At 39.0% G+C, this 13417-nt stretch overlaps 1 non-coding gene across 1 annotated transcript; it reads right to left on the reverse strand.

The window, feature by feature from the left end:
• Positions 1-12777: 12777 nt before the first annotated feature.
• LOC112081678 lies at positions 12778-12884 on the reverse strand. Its single transcript, XR_002896600.1, has one exon. It is a non-coding gene; the product is annotated as a small nucleolar RNA R71 (small nucleolar RNA).
• Between the last annotated feature and the right edge of the window lie 533 nt (positions 12885-13417).

Consider the following 13417-nt stretch of genomic DNA (forward strand, 5'->3'; position numbering starts at 1 on the left):
TTATTTTGACATATACAATTTATTCGAAAACGGATTTTTATCAAAATAATTAGGCAGATTCTAGTGCAGTCTACTGTGTTATTATCATTCGTCTAAGCAGACTTCATCAGCAGACTGCTTATGCAGTCTGCTAATGTGTGCTAATTAGCTTTCAAATCTATAAAAATCATAACTATTTATGTATAACACATAAGCATACCAAACTCATACAGGTGAAGGAACCTTACTTAAAATACAAGAATAAAAATTTTAAAAAAAATTCAAATACAAAAGTTAAAAAAAAATGCTTTTTAAAAATGAAAAAATGCAGACTTCCAGCACAACTCCACCCGGTATATTTCAGGTAGAAGTCTGCCAAAAAGACAGGGTTACTTTTGCAATTGACCAAATGTTTGAATTTCGTAGCAGACTTCTATATAAAGTTTGCATAAGAAAAATGTTATTTCTGCAATTGGCCAAACGTTTGACTTTTACAGCAGACTTCTTTTGCTGTAAGAGGTAAGAAGTCTTCTGTTGTTGTGAAGTCAGCTAAATAAGTCTACACTATAATCGAAGTCTGCTCCAGGTTATTTCTGAAATTGACCAAATGTTTGACTTTCGTAGCAGACTTCAAAAGAAATAGAAGTCTACACTTTGTTTTTTTGTATTCAAATGAAAATTCGCAGACTTACAAAGAAGTCTACTTTCAAAAAAATATCAAAATGTCAATTGCAAATCTAACCTTTTGCGTTGACTAGCACACTATAAAAGAAGTTTACTTTCGCGAAACATAGCCCAATGTTAAAGAAAAGAATTAGATGTTTACCTCCTTCCAATTTGAACTCGATTAAGTTTGACAGAAGTTCGGAATTTTTGAAATGCACCGAAAGCAAACCAGCCCAGAACTCGGTTATCCAAGAATCTCACAAAATATGATATTTGTGAATTCAAACATATCAATGTCGACAATGAAAGAGATTTTTAGATGAAACTGGAGAAAAATTTGAAGATAGAATGAAGTTCTGAGCGGCCAAATAAGCATTTAGAGCTTCAAATGCGGATGGGCAAGCATTAAGAGCTTCAATTTTGGTTGGTAATGGTAGTTGGCGAAATTGAAGATGATGGCATTTTCGTGAATACTTGATATATCTTAGGATGGTTATGTCTTTTTAAAATTTCCTTAAAAAATCGATAATTATAAACATAATGACATTTACGTTATTATATGTGGCTTAATGGAGATAGTAGGGAGAAAATGGATAATTTTGAAGAGGGACAAAAATGTTAGATTTGCATTTGACTTCAATTTGTGGGTCATATGTGAAAGAACCCCATCAAATAAAGATAAATTTTAATATTTTTTAAATTATTACTATTGCATTAAATTGACCTACTGTATTTGGCAAATGGAATAGTTATCCATATATATTATAGGTTTATCTCAATTTGTTCTTGTAAGGGAAAAGGGACGAGAAGAGGCGTTCCTCGAGAAAGAAGCGCTCTAGCTCTCACTTGAAGTACTGGAATGAAAAAGGCTCGGCCAACGGAATAAAAGATGCTCTTATTTTGCCAAGTCCATCAGGCATATAAAAATAGGATTGACCAGACCAGCCATATTTCATGCAACTGAGAAGAAATCTCTGACGGGTAGAAAGAGTTATCTCTTCATAAACAAGTACTAGAGAAACCGGCTGGAAAAACTAAAGAAAACATATTCTAAAACTTGAATGAAAATCAACTAGGAATGAAAAATAACCTAATGACTAAAAGCTTGAATAAAAATCAATGTAAGACAATAAAAACGAGACGTTGGGCTTTCAGGATATTTATCTCGGGAAAATGAGCGATTCAAAACATTGCTAAAAAGTAATTTAAAAGATTTTATCTAAAACTTTTTGAACTTGAGTCATGAACATATGACTATGTCACTGCCGTGATCATAACCAACTATCTCTCGCAACCTTGAACAGTAGGTTTACACTCTGTCCCTGGAAGGGAAAAGATGCAAGCTGATGTGGTGTGTGCGGGGTGTCAAATTTTACCCTAATAAGAATCAATAAGCCGCAAGTGCACATCTGATTGATTGTAGTACTTAAGGATCAAATTCATAGGGAAGGAGGATCTTTTCCTGCAAAAGCCTTTGAAAGAAATATGAAGTAAGGAAGTCTAGAACTATAAAAGGGATTTTTAGGTTGTTAGTAAAACGTAAATTCTAAGCTAAACGGGAAAGGAAAAAAACTTAAGGAAAATTGCTGGAAAAATTAAAGAAGACCTAATCTAAACTTGAATGAAAATCGGTTGGAATAAAGAAAATAACCTAGTGTCTAAAACTTGTATGAAATCGGCAAAAACTTATAAAGACGAGATGCTAGGTTTTCAGGGAAATTATCTATGAGGATGAACGATTCAAAACATTGCTAAAAAGTAATTTAAAAGATCCTAGCTAAAACTTTTAGAACTCGAGTCACGAACATATGACTACGCCACTATCGTGGTCATAACCAACTATCTCTCGCAACCTTGACCAGTAGGTTTCCACTCTGGCCCCAGAAGGAAAGAGATGTTATCTTGCTTAAGACTCGTCAACATTCACAGCTCACCCATAGGTATATTTCCACTAATATGGTAGAATTGCTCTTCTCAAACTAGATTTGGCTCCTAATGAAAAATTTTGCAACACTACAAACCTAAAACCTGATTATAGTTCATGACGCCACTCTCATGCATTAAAAATAAGTTTAGCAGAAAAAGTTCTAAGATTTGGCTTTAATAGCTAATAGAATCTTCATCGAACATATATAGCCCTCATCAAAAATCCTTTAAACCCAACAATAAAACTACTCAAACATGATTAAAAAAAGCAAAAACATTGTATTGAAAAGCTGAATAGAAATAGATATTGAAAAAGAAACAAAGAGGGTTCAAGAGATAGATCCCTATCTTCCTAAACCTAAAACAACTCTAAAAACTTAAAAGGAATTCTTAAACATAAAAAGCATAAATAATATGATAGATGATATAACTTTGGGTTCCTAAAAAATGTATTTATAGTGCTCAAGACATTTCTGGGCATCACTTAGGGTTTCTCCAAATGAAGAAATCGATTTGTGCTTGGAAATGGGCTTCAAGGCTAAACAAACCAATCTCCACGGTCAGGATGAACGGGGCCGTTGTAAACTGGGTGCTGGCCGCGGTCAGGATTGCTTGCCGGCTTGTTTACGAGACATCTTGCTCTTCACGTAACTTCTGATTAAACTGTTGGATTATCTTGATGTCAAGTGTGCTGGAAAGCTGTTTGTTCCATCTTTAAGATCTCCAAATTTGATCTAGATCAGACGCTGAGAAGGCCTTCATTTGAGGGTGAACTTCTGACGTTAGACTCTGAGCTGAAAATCTGGTCTTCTATCAATTTTGTTAAGCTTTTCCCTAAATTTCCTAAAAAGAATCTTGAAACTACAAATACAAGAAAAACATAATAAAAACACTTTAAAGCAATAAAAAACATAAGTATTTCAAAACGATCAATAAAAGTGGTCAAAATACGGTGTTATCAACTCCCCCAGACTTAAACCTTTGTTTGTCCTCAAACAAAAAAAAAATCAAATCAGGTGAAGTGAAACAAACATTTGGGAATGCACAAATCTCAGAGACATGAACCTCTAAACTATAACCATAGATCGTACAAAAATCACAACTTAGTCTAGAAAATTCTCATCAAGAAACAAAAGATACTAGTCCAGTTTTTCCGTCATGCAAAACTTAAACAATCTAAATCTCGATTTCAGTCAACTAGTGAATTCTCATCAAAGACATCATTTAGGTTAGACGGTATTTGGTATTAAGGGCTGTTTAAGTGGTGGAGTTAAAATGTTTCGGGTTACCTGAAGGTGTGGAGGATGCAAGATATTATGCAAAAACGCAAGAGAGATTGGACATGTGATGTCTGCAATTTTCAGTCACTTCTTCTTGCCAAATGTTGTTGCATAATCCTTCCTCATTTGTTGAAAGATAGCTGTTCCCCCAGACTTAGATATTTTCCGAGAATTAGAAAGATGATCTCCAAAACTCCAAATAATCGAATAAGGCTTGCCTCAAAGATAAAATCGATCCTCCTAGACTCTCTCTGGTTTTTTATTTCCTTTCCTTTCTTATTTGTTTGTTCTTTTTAATGATTCTTTTTTTTTAATTTTTTTTTTTAGAGAAAGGGGAAAGAACCTTTTTGTGAGAGAGAGAGAGAGTCTAAGGGACGAAAATGTACAAATGTCTGGCAATTTTTCTGAGGCAAGCCAAATTTTTTCCTTTGTTGAATCATTCTGGTGAATTTACAGGTCTCTGTCTTTGGTGACTGAAAAATGCATTGACCCTCTTTATCTCCGAGGTTTTTGCACATATCTGCATTTATGACAATGAAAAACAAGAATGCATGTGGTTTGAAAGAGGTTAGGTTAGGTGGGAGAACTAGCCATTCAGGATCAACAAAGAGTGGTAAAAGGGATAAGGAGTCCTGAATGTATGATTTGATTCCCTGTTCTAATGCTTCAATGAGAAAATTAAGTCAATATTAAGTCCAAAGAAAAAAGAGCTAGTGTATTCCTTCATCTAAATCGAAATCATTCAAATTCCTCTAGGGGTACTTCGTTTTAAATGTGCTTAGCTACCGCCTAGTTTAGTCCTAAATCATGAATGAGCATGTCATTAGGGTAGTCTAAACGCACACAATCAACTATCACCGATTTATGTTCACCATTCCCTTTAAAACTTATTTTGTTTTGAAAACCGTTTTTGAAAAACTTTAAGAAAAATGTAAAAAATGTAGATAATGCAAGACTCATGAAAGAAAAGTGGTTAGAAAGGGATGCAATCCTCCCCCAGACTTAAATCACACTGTCCTCAGTGTGAAAGAAGTCAAGATTGGATGAGAAAAATGCACAGATATATCAAAAAAGGTAAGCTAAATGGAACTTACCTGGATCTGGGATGCTGACAGGAGTGAACCGGATCCATTTGGGAAGATTCTGGAAGGTGATAAATGGTGATGGGAAGTGGTGCGAGTGGCGGATGAGGTGGAATGAGTCATGGTGAGATGGAATGGGTGAGAATAGGTCAGAGGTCGTTGAACAACCATTGGCCGTGGTCTGGATTCACGCGACCGCGGGTGGAGCATGCTTGGCCACGTCCACAAGTATGCGACCGCGGTCGATGTAGGGTTGGCCGCAGTCCAAACTCATTCGACCGCAGGGGCTTAAATGCGTCATGTTCCTGCTTCTCCTTGGTTTTTGCTAGGCCGAGCCGTCTGAAACTAAGAAAATGAAAAAGTTCAATAGAAAAAGAGAGAAAAATTCTAAAGAAAACAACACTTAAATGGGTTGCTTCCCATCAAGCGCTTCTGTATTAAGTTGTCTAGCTCTACTTGGTGCAGGAAGTGGCTCAGTCCGATGAAGACATTGTCCTGAGACAAGTATTTTTTCAAAATCTCCTTTTTTGCCTAGCAGGCTCTATCACTCCATAGTTCTGCTTGAAACACCTCTGTTGTAGGACGTTTTCCTGCTTTGCTGTTAAAAGGAACATCATTGAAGAAGTTGTTGATAACACCTGATTTTGACCATATTTATGGATCACTTTCCGTATCTTATGCAGGTGTTTTCAATCAGTTTTGAAGATTTGATAAGTGTTTTCCATTTTTTGGAGTTTTAAAAGACTTTTCAGGTTACTTAGGCAAAAACAATGCAAATTGGAGAAAAATCCACTTTTGGCCAATTTCAGACCGTTAGAAGTTTCATATCCGATGAAGACCTTCTCACCGTCTGATCAAGCTCAAATTAGGACACAAGATAGAAGACACAACCAGCTTTCCAATGCAAGTAGAATCAAAGCAATACAACGGTTGGATAATATGTTATTTCCAATTTACTGAAGACATGTTCTGCAGTCTCGCGAAAGAAACAAGAGAAAGAATGAAGTTTGGAGATCATAGACCAACCACCGGGGCACAGAAACTCGTGACCACGGTGAAAAACATCCTGGCCACGCCTCAGAGCCTCCATACACGGTGGAACAGCATTTACCAGACTTGGAGAAGCCCAATTCTGCGACAAGCCCATAAACAGCCCAATATCCTGTTTTCAAGCCTAACTCATTCTCTCTGCAAAAGAAGTCCTAAGGACGACCAGAAACACTTGGAGACCTATAAATATGTATTTTAGAAGACCTTATTTCGTCTGTGCTCCTTTCCCCTTGATAGGGAGGCACCCAACTTTTGTTTCTTAGGTTTAGATTAGGGAGATAGAGATTTTTCTCTTGAACCTTTGCTGTTTCTTTTCATCTATCTATTCAGTTTATGCAATCTCTTTTACTTTAATGCTTTTCTATTTCAAAACCAATGATGATGTTGTCAAGCTCCGCCATGTCTGAGTAGTCACCTTGCTGGGTGAAGAGGGCCATCGAAAAGGGACCCCATGACCGATGACATCTAGGTTTTTAGGTTAAAGGATTTCAATTTTAAATGATTCTCCCATTCATCCAAATCTCAATGCGGTAACGCTGGAGGAGCTAACCAGTGTCCGATCCTAGGTTAAATCCGAGCCACGAGAGTGTTGTTTCTCGGTTGTCTGAACTTGATCTTATGGACGTCACCGTCGTAGGAGACGAAAGCTACCTACAGAGGATACGTAAACCGAGATGGATTCCAAGCTGAAATGCATGATCTTATTCTGGAATGAGAGCGAGAGTTAATTGACAAGAATGATTGATTAGATGATTAGGGTGGCAAGAGTTAGCTAATCTTACAACTGTCTATCTTAGTTTTAGAATCATAGAAAATCCTTACCTAGATTCCTTGTGTCATAGATCATGAACCCTAGAGATGAACCTTAATGCCCAGCACGTTTTTCATCCTTGTTCTGATCTATTAATATTTCTTGTTTAGCTTAGTAGAAATCATGACACCAGAACTCCCATTGGTCTTTGACTTCGATTACTAATCCAGTTTGAAGTTTCTGCAGAAAAGACGACTCTCCCTATGGATTGACATCCTAAGTACTACAACGCACGGCTGTGCACTTGCAGACACTAGGGTTTATAAATTGAAAACTTCTTTTGCGACATCAACCCTTACTCGCATCAAGTTTTTGGCGCCGTTGCCGGGGAGAGATTCATTCTTGCTTCTGCCAAACTTCATAGGTAAGTAAATCCGACTCTTAGACACCCTTTTTCTTTTAATTTTTCGTTTTGTTTTTCTCTGTTTCAGGTTTCTAAAACATTTATTCTCCTTGGGAGCAAGATCAGATCATTGGGCGAGGGTGTTATTACTCGTGTGTTGCTCAATACTCTCATTCATACGCCTACAGTGAATCAGATGACATGGATTGGAAATCTCATCAGAACCATCACTACCGAGATGAAGTGTATTCGCCCATGGCAAGTCATCAACCATCTCACCCCCATCGATTTAGTTCACAACAAAATCAATTAAGTCCCAAGCTTAGTCGACTTGTTGCTGAGATGAATCAACAAGCCGCTGAAGAGATAGACAGTATTCGTCAAGAGCTGAATGAATCCGAGTCTAGAGATGATAAATATTGGGTAGCTTATGAATTAGATGGAGAAACCTCCTTCAAATTTGTTAAGAATACCATGTCCAATGAAAATCTCTTGGATCCTAATTCTCCCATCATCGAATCTCTTGACAAAGGGAGAGAAGAACCTGTTTCTGTTCCCAGAAATGACCTCATAACTACCAAACCATTTGAGTGCCTCAAAGTAGAAAAAGAGGATCAAAATCCTCCTGTTCTTGACGAGCCAAAGCCTTCCTCTGCATCAACTCCTCACAAATCTGAGTGTGAGAAAACACTAATGGTGAAGTCACTGATTGAAGCTCCTGAAGAAGAGCAAGGAATAGAAGTTCATGATTCTCTTTGTGATATCAAATCTGATGTGATTCAAATACCAAAACTCTCTGAGGGAACAGGTATTTCGAAATTTCATTCATCTATGGTTTATATTCATGTTGGAGATCTTTCTACTGCAGCTCTATTAGGTTTCACACCGAGTTTGCCTCTTCAAGTTAAAGATTGTCTTCTTCCTAATGATTTCCTTGTTATGGAGATGAGAAAGGATGCAAAGAACTCTCTTTGCCTGACCATAAGCAGTGGAGAAGGACCAGTTTTTGATCCTAGAGGAGCTACAAAGGTCCCTTTAAACATCCTAGAAGAAGGTCCACCCTTCACACTTCATCAAACATCAACGAAAGAAGTTCAATGTGCAACAAGATTTATTTTGGTGCACACTTGATCTTTGCTCATATGGGACGTGATGGAGACTCAAATGGAGCCAAAGTGAAGCATAGATGGCCCTCAAGACTCTTCCCTCAAGACTTGTCACAAAGGAAAAGCATTGAAGACTCATATCACAGAGAAGTTCCAAGACTAATCTTTGATCCCGGAGGAGACAATTCCTTTGTAGGTATGTTTTGTTTTAGTGTTTCTTTATTTTTCCAATATTGTTTTCTTTTTCTTAGTTTCAGGTTTTCATAAAACACAAAAAAGCAAGAAAAAAAAAGAGAGTGTTTTACTGCGGCCCAGAGGACCTGACCCGCGGCCAGCCTCCCCTGTACCGCGGCCACGGCCCCTTCACCCGCGGCCGACCCATCTTCCCACCCGCGGCCAGCCTCATCTTCACCTCGCGACACATTTTAAATATTGCCTGAGACGGAGGCCTTACACTTCGATTCAGACTTTGGGGTCTTCACAAAGTTTGTAGACGAGAAAGTAATATTTCAAGAACACCTAAAATCATAAAATTTAGAGCAGTCATCTGAAAGATATGGCCGTTTGAAGATGAACTTGTCTCACACTTGGACCAATCAGATGCACATCAAAGAACCGGCGAGACGGAAGCCTTTCTCTTCCCGAATGCAGTCGGAACCTTCATAAAATTTGAATCTGCTTGAGTCACCAGTCTCATGGAGTTGAAAAATCAGATATTGGATCACTGAGCAAGAAGTTATGTAAGTTTTGTTGCAAGTGGGTTGTACTGGTATATCTTCAAGGAGATCCACAAAAACCAACAATGGCATCTCTTCTTGTCAAGAATATCTTTCCATCATAACAACTCCATAACCATTCTACAATCCATATGCATCCAGGTAAGTCCTTAAAAACTTTTAAAATAATTTTTTTCTTAGTAAAAACACATTTTTAATAGAAAAAAGAGGATTTCGAAGATCATAATGTCTTTCTCATCATCTTTTCCAACAAGCTTGTACATTTTGAAAAAAAGATCAGATTTAAACTTGACAAACTTGTGATATGTTCATAATTTGCATCATTTTAGGTTGTATATTTCATTCCAAATCATGTTATTTCTCATGCATATTAGGTCCTTAGGTGTTGTTTTAGGATTTAGGAGTTGCATTAGGTTCCAATGAGTCTTTGCATGTTTGGAGTGTTTATCAGGTGTATTTGGAGCTATTTGGAGTTGAAAAGGTGAAGCCAGGAAGAGAAACGGTGATCAGAGCTTGAAAGATAGTGAAAATGGGTCTTTGGAGGTTCTCGGCGATTTTCACGTACCGCAGGAAACTTTTCTCGGCGTTTTTCATGTACCGCGAGTGAGCCTCTCGGCCAAAACACGTACCGCTGTCAAGGTTTCTCGACCAAAATTTCCGGGTACAGACGCATCTCCGAAATCGTGTTACTGGAAGGTCTTGCCTGCCGATTCAGTTGTCGGGTGCTTCATCAAAGTTGGAGAGGATTGGATCATGGTTAAAGAGAAGGTGGAATCGTAGGATTTAGAGGCATGAGCAGAGAGTTAAGCTCACCGGAAGGGACGCCTGTCTCGCTACAGTTTTGGACCGACTCGATGAGCTCCGAAGATTGCAAAGGACGATGCACTTCCAGATCGATTCAGTCTACATGGCCTTCATCAAGATTCGAGATATTTGAGTCCTCTTTCCAGAAAAGTTGAGATCATTCAATTTGGAACTATGAGCAAGAAGATAACGTTTCCAGAATGGACGCATGTCTAGAAGCCTCTTTCTGACCGTGTCAATGCACTGCGAAGATGAGCCCTCCGGGGAACCTTCCACTTCCCAAGCGCCGAAGGTTCCTTCACTAAAGTTGAAGATATCTGAGTGATCTTTCCACTGAAGTTAGAATCGCGCCATTTGAACCAATATCCTGAGAGTTACTCTTCCCCGAATGTGAAGTGGTCCGTGGAGACCTGAAGCATGCGAGATAGTCTTGCGACTTGGTTAACTCGCAATGCGTGAAGGATAATTTCTGGAACTTGAGCTGCGTGTTGAGGTGTGCGGGTAAGGTAACCCTGGATGAGGTCAAAGGCTCCCGAGAAGGAAAAATATTAAGTCCACAAATGTGCGACTTGGTCATGCGAGTTGGCCGAGTAGTGAACTGAACCGCAGAAACGTTCGCTGTTTACACCGACTTGGGCTTGCGACTTGGGAGTTATGAAGACCATCCTGCACATATTTCTGAAGCCCTGTGCTACATGGTTGTGCGAGTTAAGGAGCAAAGGGAACTGAACCGCATGAAGATTGATGTTTTACACCGAGAGAGGAATGCGGCTTGGCTTACATAGTTTTATCTCGCTGAAGATTCTTTCTAGGCCTGTGCGACTTGGGCATTCGACTTGGGACTAAAGGAGGACCAACTCGCACACATTTTCTCCCCAGGTTTCGTCTTGGTCATGCGAGTTAAAGAAAAGAAAGACTGAATCGCACAAAGACTCGCAGAATACACCTAGTTCGGCATGCGGCTGAGGCTGAAGGACTTAAGGCTCAGAAGACTGTTTCTGTAGCTGTGCGACTTGGGCATGCGACGTGGGAAGTATCTGAATAACTCACACACTTGTCATTTTACCCATTAAAGCCGGGTCAGGACCCGGTTTGTTCCGGGCTGACCTAGTTCGTTTTAAGACCTATATATAGTTTTTTAGGATTTTACCCCAAGAACTTAAGCTTTATTCCTTTTGTTTCCTGCCTCTTTTGTGAAAGAACTCCTTAGAAGAGAAATATCTGCTTTTGTGAGTTTGAATCAAGAGAGAATCAAGGATCTTTGAGTGTTTAAAGCTGTTTCTTATCATCATCTATCTGATCCATCTTTATTTTCACACTTCTAATCATGATTAACAACTCATCTTGCAAAGGATTTAGTGTGTTGATCATGATTAGTGAGTAATCCCCATATTAAGGTCTTAGATATGTAGATTAGGGTGCTTAGGTGCTAGATTAGTGAGCTTAGGGATTAGATCATTCATATTCCATTCTCTACAACCTGTTCTCTAAGCTAGATCCATACACATCATATGTGGTCTAGATTCTGGGCATTTCATGCACCAAAAGTGTTTGATGAAATGCCTGAACCAAGGTTGTTAGAGGTTTAAGTATTTTTCATCATGGGAATGATTGTTTATATGCTTAAATGACAGATTAAACTGGTTCTTAATGCTTGTTAATTCATGTTTCACTAATGATGATTAGGTTAGAAACTGTTTTAACATAGAAGTTAATGCCTTCATGAGAGGATTAGCTTAGTTAATGATGTTTAAGTGGAATTGTTTGCTTGATCACATGATTCATTAGCTCATTAGTTTAGTACCAAAGGCACCCTAATCCACTATCATGTCTAAGACCTTTCTCATCATTATACATACATTCTCATCTCATTTAGTCTATTTACTTGCTTGTTTAAGTTGAGCATTAGCTTTAATTCTTGTTCTAAGCTTGTTTAGTGGAAGTAACATCAAAACCTCACTCATTTGGCTTAAATTAAGAACTGATCCTGCATCTTAGTGTCTACACATAATGGATTGATACCCTTTGTACTGCAAAGTGACAAAAGTGATTGATAACCCCTCATTTAGAGCCTTGAAAACTCTAGTTATCAATTGGCGCCTTTGCCAAAGTGTGATAGCATTAAGATTGTGTTATTTCTTGAGATCAAGCATTTTCTTCTGTGTTTTCGAATTTCTTTCAAGTTCTGGTTGTGAGTTTCAGGTGCATGAACACAAGGTCCAGATCAAGAAGCTGTGGTCCACCTTTCCCCTTAAATGACAACATTAATCTTTTGGTTCCAAGGAGGAGAAGGGATAGGCGTGGAAGACAGGCTGATCCGGATGATATGGAAGATCAGAGACAGCATGTGGTTGACATTGAGCCGCATGGTCAAGAGGAGCAACAAGCTCAGGTTCAGCAGGGTAATGGAGTTGGTATTGGAGCTAGTAATACAGCTGGTAATGGAGCTGGTCAAGGGTTTCATCAGGGTAATGTTCAGCAGGAATAGGAGCATCCACATCAAGCTTATGTCCACCAGGGACAAGCTCCAGCTCATCAGCAAAGGCACCAAGCCAATGTACAGCAAAGACAACAAGCTCACCACCAACAGCCCTTCCAAAACCAACAAAGAAGATATGAGCAGCCACAGGTCTATGTAGGAGAGAATGACAGGGCCAATGCTCATCAGTATGGAGCTGGAATTCAAGCACCACCTGTGCAAAACAACAATTTTGAAGTCAAGGCATCTTTGCTGAATATGGTCCAAAACTCCATGTTCCATGGATTGGCAATGGAAGATCCCTTGGAACACTTAGACCAATTTGATAAGGTTTGTGACCTGACAAAGATAAATGGAGTATCTGAGGACAGTTTCAAGCTTAGATTATTCCCTTTCGGTCTTGGTGACAAGGCACACCAATGGGACAAGAATCTCCCAAGAGGCTCCATTCAGACCTGGGAGCAATGCAAGCAGGCATTTCTGTCAAAGTTCTTCTCAACCTCCAGAACAGCCCAAGCTAAGAAACCAAATCTCCAGCTTCACTCAATATAGCAATGAGAGTTTTTGTGAAGCATATGAGAGATTCAAGAGCTACATCAACCAGTGCCCACACCATGGGTTTAGTGAAGCTTCTCTTCTCAACACACTTTATAGAGGGGCTCTTCCCAAGATTAGGAACCAGCTGGATACTGCCTTCAATGGAAATTTTCTGGGGAAGGAAGTTCATGCTGCTTTAGAGCTGGTTGAGAACTTAGCAATGAGCAATGATACATATGGAGAAGACTTTGATAGAGCCAATAGGAGTGAGAGTACAAGTAGGGATCAAAGGTATGAGAAGGACTTTAAAACACTTGAAAGCAAGCTGGACAAGGTGTTATTGGCTACTCAAAAACCAATGCACTTTGTAGGAGAGTATGAGGAACCTCCCAATGCTTTGAGAACATCAGTGAAGAGGGTCTTACTCAGGAAGAGCTAAACTATATTGGGAATCAGAAGTTCCAAAGATATCAGTATGCCAATGCCAATCAGAACCTCTCTTACAGGAATCCCAATGTAGCAAACCCACAAGACCAAGTCTACCCTACCTCTCAAGCCCCACAGAATTTTGTTCCCAAGAACAACTTTCAAGGGTCTTTTCAACCAAAGAATCAGTT

This window comes from Eutrema salsugineum, unplaced genomic scaffold (assembly GCF_000478725.1).
Source record: "Eutrema salsugineum unplaced genomic scaffold, Eutsalg1_0 scaffold_10, whole genome shotgun sequence".
Taxonomy (NCBI): Eukaryota; Viridiplantae; Streptophyta; class Magnoliopsida; order Brassicales; family Brassicaceae; genus Eutrema; species Eutrema salsugineum.